Genomic DNA, 10,312 nt, shown 5'->3' on the forward strand with positions numbered 1-10,312 from the left:
TGGGCGTTGGTAGTTTGAAAAACTGCTACACAGACTGTCTGTATCTAGGGTTGATTAAAAGAATTGGTTTAAAATCCTTTGGATTAGAACCAGAATTCATCAACCATCTAGAAATTAAAAGCTGATTCCGAAAACCTTTTCACTTACCCAGGGCTTTAGATCTGTTCTGGATTATGGGTTATTCTGTGTAGTTTTGTGGAGATGTTCAAATTGCCTGAGATTAGATCTTCTCATGCCTCGTTTCACATCAAAGGAAATGAGACTCCTCTTGGTTTTCTTGGCTTCTTCGTAGAGTGGTGCCCCGCATAGCGACGTTAATCCGTTCCGGATTAATCGTTGCTATGTGAAAACATCGCTAAACGGAACGGAAAAACCCATAGGAATGCATTAAACTTTTTAAAAGCCAGTTAAAAACTTGGTTATTCAAGAAGGCCTTCCTTCCAGTCTATTAAGTCTTTCTCTTTTTTTTTTCCTTTGCTATTCCATCTTGGTAATCCTCTCTTTAAATTAATTGTTTTAAATTGAAATTGTCGTTGTAATTTTATGATTTTATATATTTTTATTCTGTTTTGTTTTATTTTGTAAGCCGCCCCGAGTAGACATGGTCTAGAGGGGCGGGGTAAAAATCAAATAAATAAATAAATAAATAAATAAATAAATAAATAAATAAATAAATAAATAAATAAATAAAATTCCTATGGGGCCCAAACTCACCGTTCAGCGAAGATCCTCCATAGCGCCGCCATTTCCGTGCCCTCGGTAAGCGAGGAAACCGTGCGAAAATGGTTGCAGCAGCCATTTTGGGCCCCCGGTGACCATTTTGGAACCGCTGATCAGCTGTTTAAAAAACATTGCAATGCGAAGATCGGTAAGTGAAATGCTTACTGATCAACGCAATGCTATGTTTTGCCTATTAAAACATCGCAATGTGATCGCATTAGCGATCTAAAAAAATAGATCGCTGTGCAGATTTGTCATTAAATGGTGCACTCGTTATGCGAGGCACCACTGTATTTTGAATTTTTCTTAAAGGTTTGGCATCATGCCAAGCCATCACATTTCATTGAAAATAATGACGTTGCTTTAAAAATCAAGTTGTAGTGGAATGTTTATTAACACTGCTCTCTAGAACAGATCTAATCCTTTCTTGGATAAATAAATAAATCCTGGTTTATTTTCAGATACGATGTTTGCATTTTTCTTTCGGCAAAACTAAATGCAAGAGTAGAGAAATTAAACAGGAGTGTTAGAAATGGGTTCATTCTCATGTCTCCTTGTCAGAAACACTTTGAATGAACTAAACATAATTTTGGGCGGGGTCAGTGTGTCTGTATTAGGTAGCTGGGCTTCTACAGTCCCTGAAAGTGTGAGTCTATGCTTTTGGCTTAAAAAAAAAAGCTTGCGTTCTTTTATTGCATCCTGTTTATTTGGCACATCTAATGTATTTGTCCCCCTTTCTGCAAATCCTCCCCTTGCCTTTGCACATTTCTGGCATTTTCCTGGTTGTTTCTTCTGCTGCTCAGAAACCATTCCTAATTCTGTGACTCACGGCTTCGGCTTCGTATCCCTTTCCTAGGGAGTTGTTTGTTTTTCTTTTGAACTGCTGACGAAGCACACTGTGGGACCTTCTGCCGGAGTTAGTCTCAAGATCCCAGATTAATCCGTTCTCTGCCATCTCTTGTCATTACCAGAGTGCCATTCATTGAAAGTGATTTTTTAAAAAGGATTCTAGTGCTGCTTACGTTGCTGAACTATATTTAAATCAAAGATCTATCTTGTGTGTTACGTTAGAGATGCTTTCATTAACAGCCCTGCTCTGGTCTTGTAAACGAAAGGTGGTGGTTTGGTTTGGGCTAGTCTAAGGGAATTTAGTTTGTGGCTCATAGCTTTGGTTAGCATGGTGGGATGTTATGCGCTAATCTTTTGGGGATAAGCTGAATGCCGTACCCTGGTGTAGAATACAGGATGCCCCTTATCTACATAGAATTTTCTCCATCCCACAGCAATCCCTGGCCACCTTTCCCATTTCTATGGCAGGGAAACAATGATTAGGAAGTAAAATAGAAGTTGTCAGCTCTGACTTATGGCAGCCCTATAAATGTTCTGTCCTCAACTGCCCTGCTCAGCTCCTGCATAATGAAGCTTGTGGCTTCCTTTAGGGAAGGGAGTCAGTCCATCTGAAATTTAGTCGTCTTCTTTTCCTGCCGCCTTCCACGTTTTCCAGCATTATGGTCTTTTTCAGTGAATTCTGCCTTCTCACGATGTGCTCAAAGTTCGACAGACTCAGTTTCAACATTTTTGCCTCTAGAGACTTGATTTGATCTGGGACCCTCTTGTTCGTCTTTCCGGAAGTCCAGGGTATCCACAAAGCTTTCCTCCAGCACCATATGTCAAAGGAATCATTTTTTCCACCGTCAGCTTTCTTAAGTGTCCAGCATTCACATCCATACATGGTGACTAGGAATGCAAGAGTGTCGATGATCTTGGTAGAAAGTGGTAGGAAGGGGAAAAAATTCCAGCACCTTCCAATCTACTACTTCCGCTCTTGGAAATTCACTTTGCAATGAGGCTTTATGCTTGTTCATGGAGTCACATTCTAGGACACAGATCTGCTGCAAAACGGTGATATACAGTGGTGCCTCGCTTAACGATTTTAATTGGTGCAAAAAAAAACCATTGCTATGGGAAAACATCGCTAAGCAAAACACGGTTTCCCATAGAGGTGCATTGAAAACCGGATACTAGTGGAAACGCTAAACTAATATGGGCGTCCAATCTCATTAGATTTTTCTTTCTTTTTTTACTTCAAAAGATGCCTAGCTGACTCAGTTTCCTTTTTTAGTGGAAGCTTTAAATTAAACCCTGAAAGAGTTTAGGGAGCACCTGCTCCTTAATAGGGAGCGCAACCCCCTTCCTGGTAGGCAGGTTGCCTGCCAAGCTGCCAGACCCAGGACCCACAAGATGTCGGTACTCGTCTTCAGTTTATCTTCAGTCGCTGGTCCAACATTTGCGCAGCTCACCTGACTCTGACGACAAGGATGAGTAGAGCGGGATGTCAACGATTTGGCTCCCGTCTGCCTTACTTATTCAGCTACAAGGACTGGGTTCCATTGTTGTATTGCTCTAACAGGCGCAGTTGCTTTCGTGGTGCATTCCACAAATGCTTTGGTCGTCAAGAGTTGCAAGAGTAGGTCTGATGAGAGAGAGGAAGACTGGGCAGAACGAAGGTGAGCTAATGGAGAATCATTTGATCTCGGTAATACAAGAAATGAAATTCGTAGACTTCAGGAATGTGATGATCTGCATTATACTGATCCGGATCATTACTCCATGTAACCCACTCTTCACTGGAAACAGTGGCTGTCCTACATACCAGGCAGGAATTTTTCCTAACCCAACCTGGAGTCCCCTGGCATTTCCCGCAGGTCTCCACAAGACCAATTCTGATTAGCTCCTGAAATCACATGGGATCAGGTGTGCTTCAGGTGATGACGTTATCCTAAGCATGCCTGTGCACCTCTCTCTTGTTCCTCAGAAATCCTGTTTTGCCTCCAGTCTCGTCAGTGCTCGCCATCCAAGTTCGATTCTAGAAGAAATTGGGATGATATGTGTTATAGTTGCCATCACTGTGCGTGCTGAGGTTCTTCTGTGAGAGAAGAGGGGGAGAATTCCCTGCAGGGATCTAGATCTGGTATTCGTTCTGCGAATGTTTCTCTGGACTGACTTTTGCTGAACAGAGGACGTTTGAGAGTCACTTTCTGGCGAGGGAAGAGTTGCATAATACGTTGGAGACTTTTAACAATGGCAGAGGAACTCCTTGTATGAAACTGCAAAAGGGCATCTGAAAACAAGCACTTACATTTTAATGGAATTCTCTTCCTTTGTGCAGTGGGAGACTTGCTGCCAATCACTTACCTAATATTATTTTTATACAGTGGTGCCTCGCTTAACGATGATAATCCGTTCTAGGAAAATCGCCGTGAAGTGAAAACATTGTAAAGGGAAAATAAAAAACCCATTGAAACCCATTCAATGCATTCCAGTGGGGTAAAAACTCACTGTCCAGCGAAGATCCTCCATACGGCGGCCATTTTCGCTGCCTGTATAGCGAGGAATCCATCCCTAAACACAGCGGGGAGCCATTTTAATCATCCGGTGGCCATTTTGAAACCGCCGATCAGCTGTTCAAAAAACGTCGTTTTGTGAAGAATCGGTTCCTGAAGCAGGGAACCGATCATCGCAAAGTAAAATCCCCCATTTAGACCATCGTTTTGCGATTGCAAAAAGATTGTCGTAAAGCGGATTCGTTGTAATGTGGGGCAACCGTAAAGCGAGGCACCACTGTATAATATTCCACCTTAGAAGTGGAAACTTTTATATTCCTAAATGTATCATAAGGTTTGTTTTCTTGCTCAAAATGTGTGTCATTGTTTACATATCATATGCTTTATGATTTATGCCATTGTGAAGAAATAGTTGGAGAGTTGACCCAACATGAGGCTTTGATTGCTGTGCATCAAACCTGTGCAGATGCATTTTTAGCTGTCATGTATATTTTGCACATGATACTACTCTCATAATCTCTCTCTCTCCTTTTTTAAATTTTTTCTTCAGCTAGTCCTGCTGGTAGTCTGTCTATAAAACGTCTTCCTGGTGACAAAAATCAGACGACGTTGAACGTTGCGCAGTGATTGACCCAATAAACGGACTGGAGGCTGTTTCTGTACCATGGAATTTGGGTAAGGTGGCATTTGGTCCATAGAATAAGCTATTGCATGCTGTTTCTGTGTGCCTCTTTATGTAAATAAGACACGTGACTGCCTTTTTAAAGCTATTGCAGTCCTGGTCTGCAAAATGCACATGCCTGCTGATAATGCATTTTTCCAAATATGGCTGATCTTGGATCACTGACAATTCTGCTCTATTGTTTCTAGGTGATTTGTGTTTGTTGCTTTATTATAATGGTTCTACTTGCATCCCTGCTGGTGTTCAAACCGTACGTTGGCTTCAACTGAATCCAGAACCAGATTGGCTTGATTTGGCCTTTTTTCTTCGAGGTTCCAAAGCAAATTGGCAGATTTTGGTAAAGATCTGTGATGAAGTGGTTCAGATATCTAAAATGAGTAGAAAAAAGCTGGAACATGGGGGTGGATTATGTGAATGAGAGATTATGACATGATTAGGAGGGGAAGTAGCTGAGCGGGGTGTTGCTCATTGGTAGTCGTGCCATGATGTCAGTGGCAAGAATTCACCACTACTGTCCAATCATAGTGCTTGCAGGCAATGCCAGTGCAAGCTTTCCTACTGCTTGAGGCTGGAAGAGATGCATCATTGCCACGTGCTGCGCTCACTAAGGGGATGGTAGGAAGGTAGTAGCAGCAGAATCACCCTTCACTACCTCTTCTGTCACATCTCTGCCTAGCTCAACTGCTTGTTGGTCAGAATAAGTACCGTATTTTTCCGTGTATAAGACGCTCCCATGTATAAGATGCCTCCACCCCACTTTTCTAACCCAAAATTTCTTTCTTTACAAGAAAGTGGAGGGGGGGGAGGCAGGGATTGCTTTCCCCCTCCATTTTCTTGGAAGGAAAGTGCTTTCCCCCTCCACTTTCTTTGCAAGAAGTGGAGGGGGAAAGTAGTTTTTTTGCAAAGAAAGTGAAGGAGGAAAGCAGGGATCAAAGCACTTTGATCCCTCTCCCCCTCTTTACTTCCATGTATAAAAAGACACTCAATTTTCCCTCTAGTTATTTTAGGGGAAAGTGTCATTTTATACATGGAAAAATATGGTAATTAGTGTCTCAGCTCTGAGGGCCCTGTCTTTGTGGCCATCTCGTTTACATAGCTGGACAAACAGTGGCTAGACTGGGCTGCCACATAGTTGAGCCAGGGAAGGTGAGATCGCCTGCTTTTTCCTTCTCTTTCTGTACCTTCAAGAAGTGGCTGGGCTGTGCAGCTGGCTGGGTGGTGGCTTGGAGAATGAATTGGCCAGACCAGTAGTTCCTAACTGTGGGTCCCCAGATATTTTAAACCAACTCGCAGAAGCCTTTATCACTATTTGTGCTGGCCAGAATTTCTGGGAGTTTTGGAGTCCAAGAATGCGAACTACATTTTTTATAGATTCTCTTTTGTTTTTGTTTTGTTTTTAAGGAAACTTTTAAGGTGCCTAGTGTACAGGCCCCTGCTGCTTGCTATTTGAAAGATGCCAAGTTTATTCCCTTCTTTAGGATTTATCATATCTTTAGAATTCATTTCCATTAATGCAGTTTTTAGTGGTTTCTAGTCTATGGAATTTGGTGAGTGGCTAGCATTCTGAATTTAAAAATTGACCTGCTCCTGTGTGTAACAGTTGATTTAAATAATAGTAATATTTTATATAACCCTTCTTTGGTAGCAGCAGCACAGAAGCCCTCTTGTCCCCTAGTCAGAGAATTGTTGGGTCATAGAATTGTAGAATCACAGAACAATGGAGTTGGACCTTTGGTCTAGAATAGATGGGCGGGGTATAAATCTAATAAAATAAAATAAAAGTAATAAATATAAGCTGAACCCCCCTGCTCAAGGCAAGAATCCAAATCAAAGTATATTTGACAAACGATTGTCTAATTTTCTCTGGTATGCCTTTAGCACTGGAGCATTCACCATCTCCCAGTGTCATTGGTTCCATTGTCGTACTGCTCTAACAGTTAGGAAGTTTTTTTCTGATATTCAACTGAAATCTGGCTTCCTGTAACTTGAGTTCCATTCTTACTTATCCTGTACTCTTGATACAATTGAGAACAGATCCTGCCCTTTCAAGTATTGTAAAAATGCTGTCCTATTTTCCCATTATCTTCTTTTCTCAAGGCTAAAGTTGCCCAGTTCTTTCAGTCCTTTCCTCACAGGACTTAATTTCCAGTCCCCTGATCCTTGTTGCCCTCCTCTGAATTTGCTCCAGTTTGTTAGTATCTTCCTGAAAGTGCGGTGTCCGGAACTGGACACCGTACTCAAATGAGACCTAATCAGTGCTGAATAGAGGCAAACTAAGTACTTCATGAAATTTGGAAAACAAGACTTCGGTTAAAGCAATCTAAAATAGAATTGGCCTTTTTTTTTTTATAGCGACATCACATTGTTGCATCATATTCAGCTTTTGCTCTACAACAATTACAAGATCCTTCCCCCCCCCCCCGTCTTTCACCTGTTTTTCTGGTTTGAATTGTTCATTGTTCTCTCTCCAGAATTTCCTTTTTAAAGAAGCTTCCACTCATCTTAGACTATTTTTCCTGTTAGTATTTCCTGCCATGGGACGTTACTTAATACAATCGTTCCGAGTTTATTAAAATTGGCTTTATCCTGTGGCTCTGCTCTGCTTTTGTTTCCTTAGAAATCGAGAAGTCAAGTAGAATATGGTCCCTGCCCCCCCCCCCAGAGCGCACCTGACTGCCACATTTCCCACCGAGTCATGAACGAATGTGAATGAACATCACCATTTGGTTTCATGGCCAAGTTCACACTTTCCTCCCACTGTTTGTAGCTAAGATGTATGGAGGATGGATGGGGCAAAGATGGAGTTGCTTAGAAGAGTGAGCTTACAAGGAAATAGTCGTGAATAGAGTGGAGTAGAAGAGGAGAACTTGTGTTCAGACATATCAAACAATGTAGTAGAAGGAGGTCCTTCGGGTGGGTGGCCCAGACATCAGTGGCTTGGGAAACTCCCTCTCTTTTCGTGTGTGTGTGTGTGACTCTTACCGCTAAGAGTGAGGTTCGCAGTTTGGATGTACATCTGGACCCAGTGCTCACCATGGAAACCCAGGTAGCATCAGTGGTACGTTCCACACACTTCCATCTGTGGTGGATTGCCCAGCTGCATCCCTATCTTGATGTTGAGCCGCTCACCACTCTGGTCCATGCACTCATAGTCTCGAGATTAGACAACTGTAATGTGCTCTACGTGGGGCTGCCTTTGAGACTGATGCGGAAACTTCAGATGGTGCAGAATACAGTGGCCAGATTTCTTACTGGCGTGAAAAGGTATCACCATATTCCCTACATGCTGGCCGCCTTGCATTGGCTATCCATTTGTTTCTGTGTCGATTTCAAATTCCTAACGGTACCATATAAAGCCCTAAACGGTTTGGGACCTCGATATCTGGCAGAGCGCCTCCTCCCACCCAGTTCTGCCAGGGTCTCTCGTTCCAGCCAGGCCGAGCGGCTGAGGGGCTAATGTCAAGGGAGGTCCGGAAGGAAAGAATGAGGAACTGGGCCTTCTCGGTAGTGGCCCCTTGCCTTTGGAACAACTTGCCCATGGAGATCCGCCTGGCTCCCTCTCTGGGTGTTTTCAGGTGTAAATGTAAGACTTGGCTATTTGGGCAGACTTTTCCTTCTGCCATATCTTAAATTTTGACATTTTTTGCCATCTTGGATTCATGGTATATGTTTATTGGTTTCACTGTTCTTAAAAATTTGTAATGCCACACAGAGTAGACCTTTGGTTTAGATGGGCATTTAATTAATTAAAATTTAAATAATTAATTAATTGAAAAAAAAGGAACAACTTGAATGGAGGAAGGGAGAATAAAGGCAAGGTTTGCGATAGGACCAGTGGATTCTGTAGTGGGGAAGGCAAGGTTGTCCGGGATTCTTGGGAGGAGATAATGGAATCCATGGATTTGTGGCAGTAAAGGAAAGAGAAATTCTTCAAAATATTGCTGAGAGGCGGAGGGATGCACGTCTTAATAGAAAAACAAAGAACTGACAGAAAGCCCCACTGTGTTACATCAATTTGTTGTGGACTTAAAAACCGGATCTCTTCAAAACGTTAGGAACGGCGTGGGTTCTCGTCTGTATGATCATTTGAGCTCATGTTTATCTGTTTTTGTTCATATGCAATTTTTATGTTGGTTTTTCTAAGAACTCGGTTTTCCGACGTTGGCTGTTCCGTCTATATTCTAACACGGGTTTCATGCCCACCAAATGAATGTCATCTGTGGTTATTTACTGTGGCTTTGTGTCCTTTGCCGATGGCATTGGAAAGGAAGCTGCCTACTTCCTTCCCTGCTTTTAACAAAATTCTCAGAACTGTTAGAAAAATAAAATCCTTTAATGGCCATGTAGAATCCAGATGTTCAAGACAGGATGCTGGAGTGCTACTCCTGAGCGGTCAGCTTTAAAATAATTCTTTTGGCTGCTAGCCTTTTGCTCCCAGAGCCATGCTGATTGTCAAAGGTGAACAATTAGGTTTAGAAGGGGAAAAAAAAACCTCCTGTTTTCTCATTAATTTCATAGTTCTCATTGAGACACTGATAAATACTCTGTGTAGGAAGAGATTCTTGCTTTGCCACAATCTTCTTTATGAGGAGGAATTCCTGACCAAGGTTTTTGCACTGCGGATTTTTGAAATGTGCCTGCAGGAGAAATCATTTAAATGGTAGGAGTCACAGAATCATAGAATAACGAGTTTGGAAGGGGCTTAAAAGGCCATCAAATCCAACCCCCCGTTCAATGCAAGGAATTCAAATCAAAGCAGATCTGACAGAGGGTGGTCCAGTTTTCCCTTGAGTGTCTGCAGCGCTCACCACCTCCCAATGTCATGGGTTCTATTGTCGTACTGCTCTAACAGGAATTTTTTTTCTCTGATATTCAACTAAAATCTGCCTTCCTTTAACTTGAGCCCGTTGTTGCGTGTCTTGCACTCTGGGATGATCAAGAACAGACCTTGCCCTTCCTCTGTAGGACAGCTTTTCAAGGATTTGAAAAGTACTCTCCTGTCTCCCTTCAATCTTCTTTTCTCAGGGCTAAACCTGCCCAGTTCTTTCAGCCTTTCTTCCTAGGGCTTCATTTCCGGTCTCCTGATCAACCTGGTTGCCCTCCTCTGAATTTGTTCCAGCTTGTTGGCTGGATTTCATTCATCAAATTCTTGAATTTCATTCATCAAATGTGTGCCTATGCTAGAGCCAAGCCAGAGAACTGTTCACTGGGTGTCTCTCATTTATTCTAGTACCCCATAGCTTTCTGTCATGATACAACCTGCAGTTTTGAGTAGCAATGTTTTTGAGGTAGAGAAGCCTCTGATTTGCATTCTTCAAATCAGAACCACTCAAGGAAAAGGTGGTAGTCCTCCTGACTGCAAAAAAGTGTACATAACACCGCTGGGAATTTCTGGAAGTTAGAGGAAATGAGGAGAGCAGAACCTGAGTAACAAAATGAGAGAGACTGCCATGATTAGTGTGGTGTCTTATTTCTTTCTATAGTGAGATCTGAGTGAATTGAGCAGCACCCTTGAGCTGGTCGCCTTTAAATACTACTGTACATCAGGCCACAACAAAAGAAAGAT

The 10,312-nt window shown here is 42.3% G+C and overlaps 1 protein-coding gene across 9 annotated transcripts in view; it reads left to right on the top strand.

Annotated features, from left to right (window-relative positions):
- The window catches only part of EXTL3 (exostosin like glycosyltransferase 3), a 173,639-nt gene that overhangs the window by 68,141 nt on the left and 95,186 nt on the right, over positions 1–10,312 (top strand). For 6 of the 9 annotated variants that reach the window (XM_072986448.2, XM_072986456.2, XM_072986445.2 and 3 more), the window contains one exon: positions 4,615–4,739. The exons of the other annotated variants lie outside the window; for them this stretch is intronic. The gene's annotated coding sequence lies outside the window, so the exon portion shown is untranslated. The remainder of the gene's footprint in view (positions 1–4,614; positions 4,740–10,312) is intronic. 9 annotated transcript variants of the gene reach the window in all.

The sequence above is a fragment of the Pogona vitticeps genome, chromosome 1 (assembly GCF_051106095.1).
Source record: "Pogona vitticeps strain Pit_001003342236 chromosome 1, PviZW2.1, whole genome shotgun sequence".
In the NCBI taxonomy this organism is placed as follows: domain Eukaryota; kingdom Metazoa; phylum Chordata; class Lepidosauria; order Squamata; family Agamidae; genus Pogona; species Pogona vitticeps.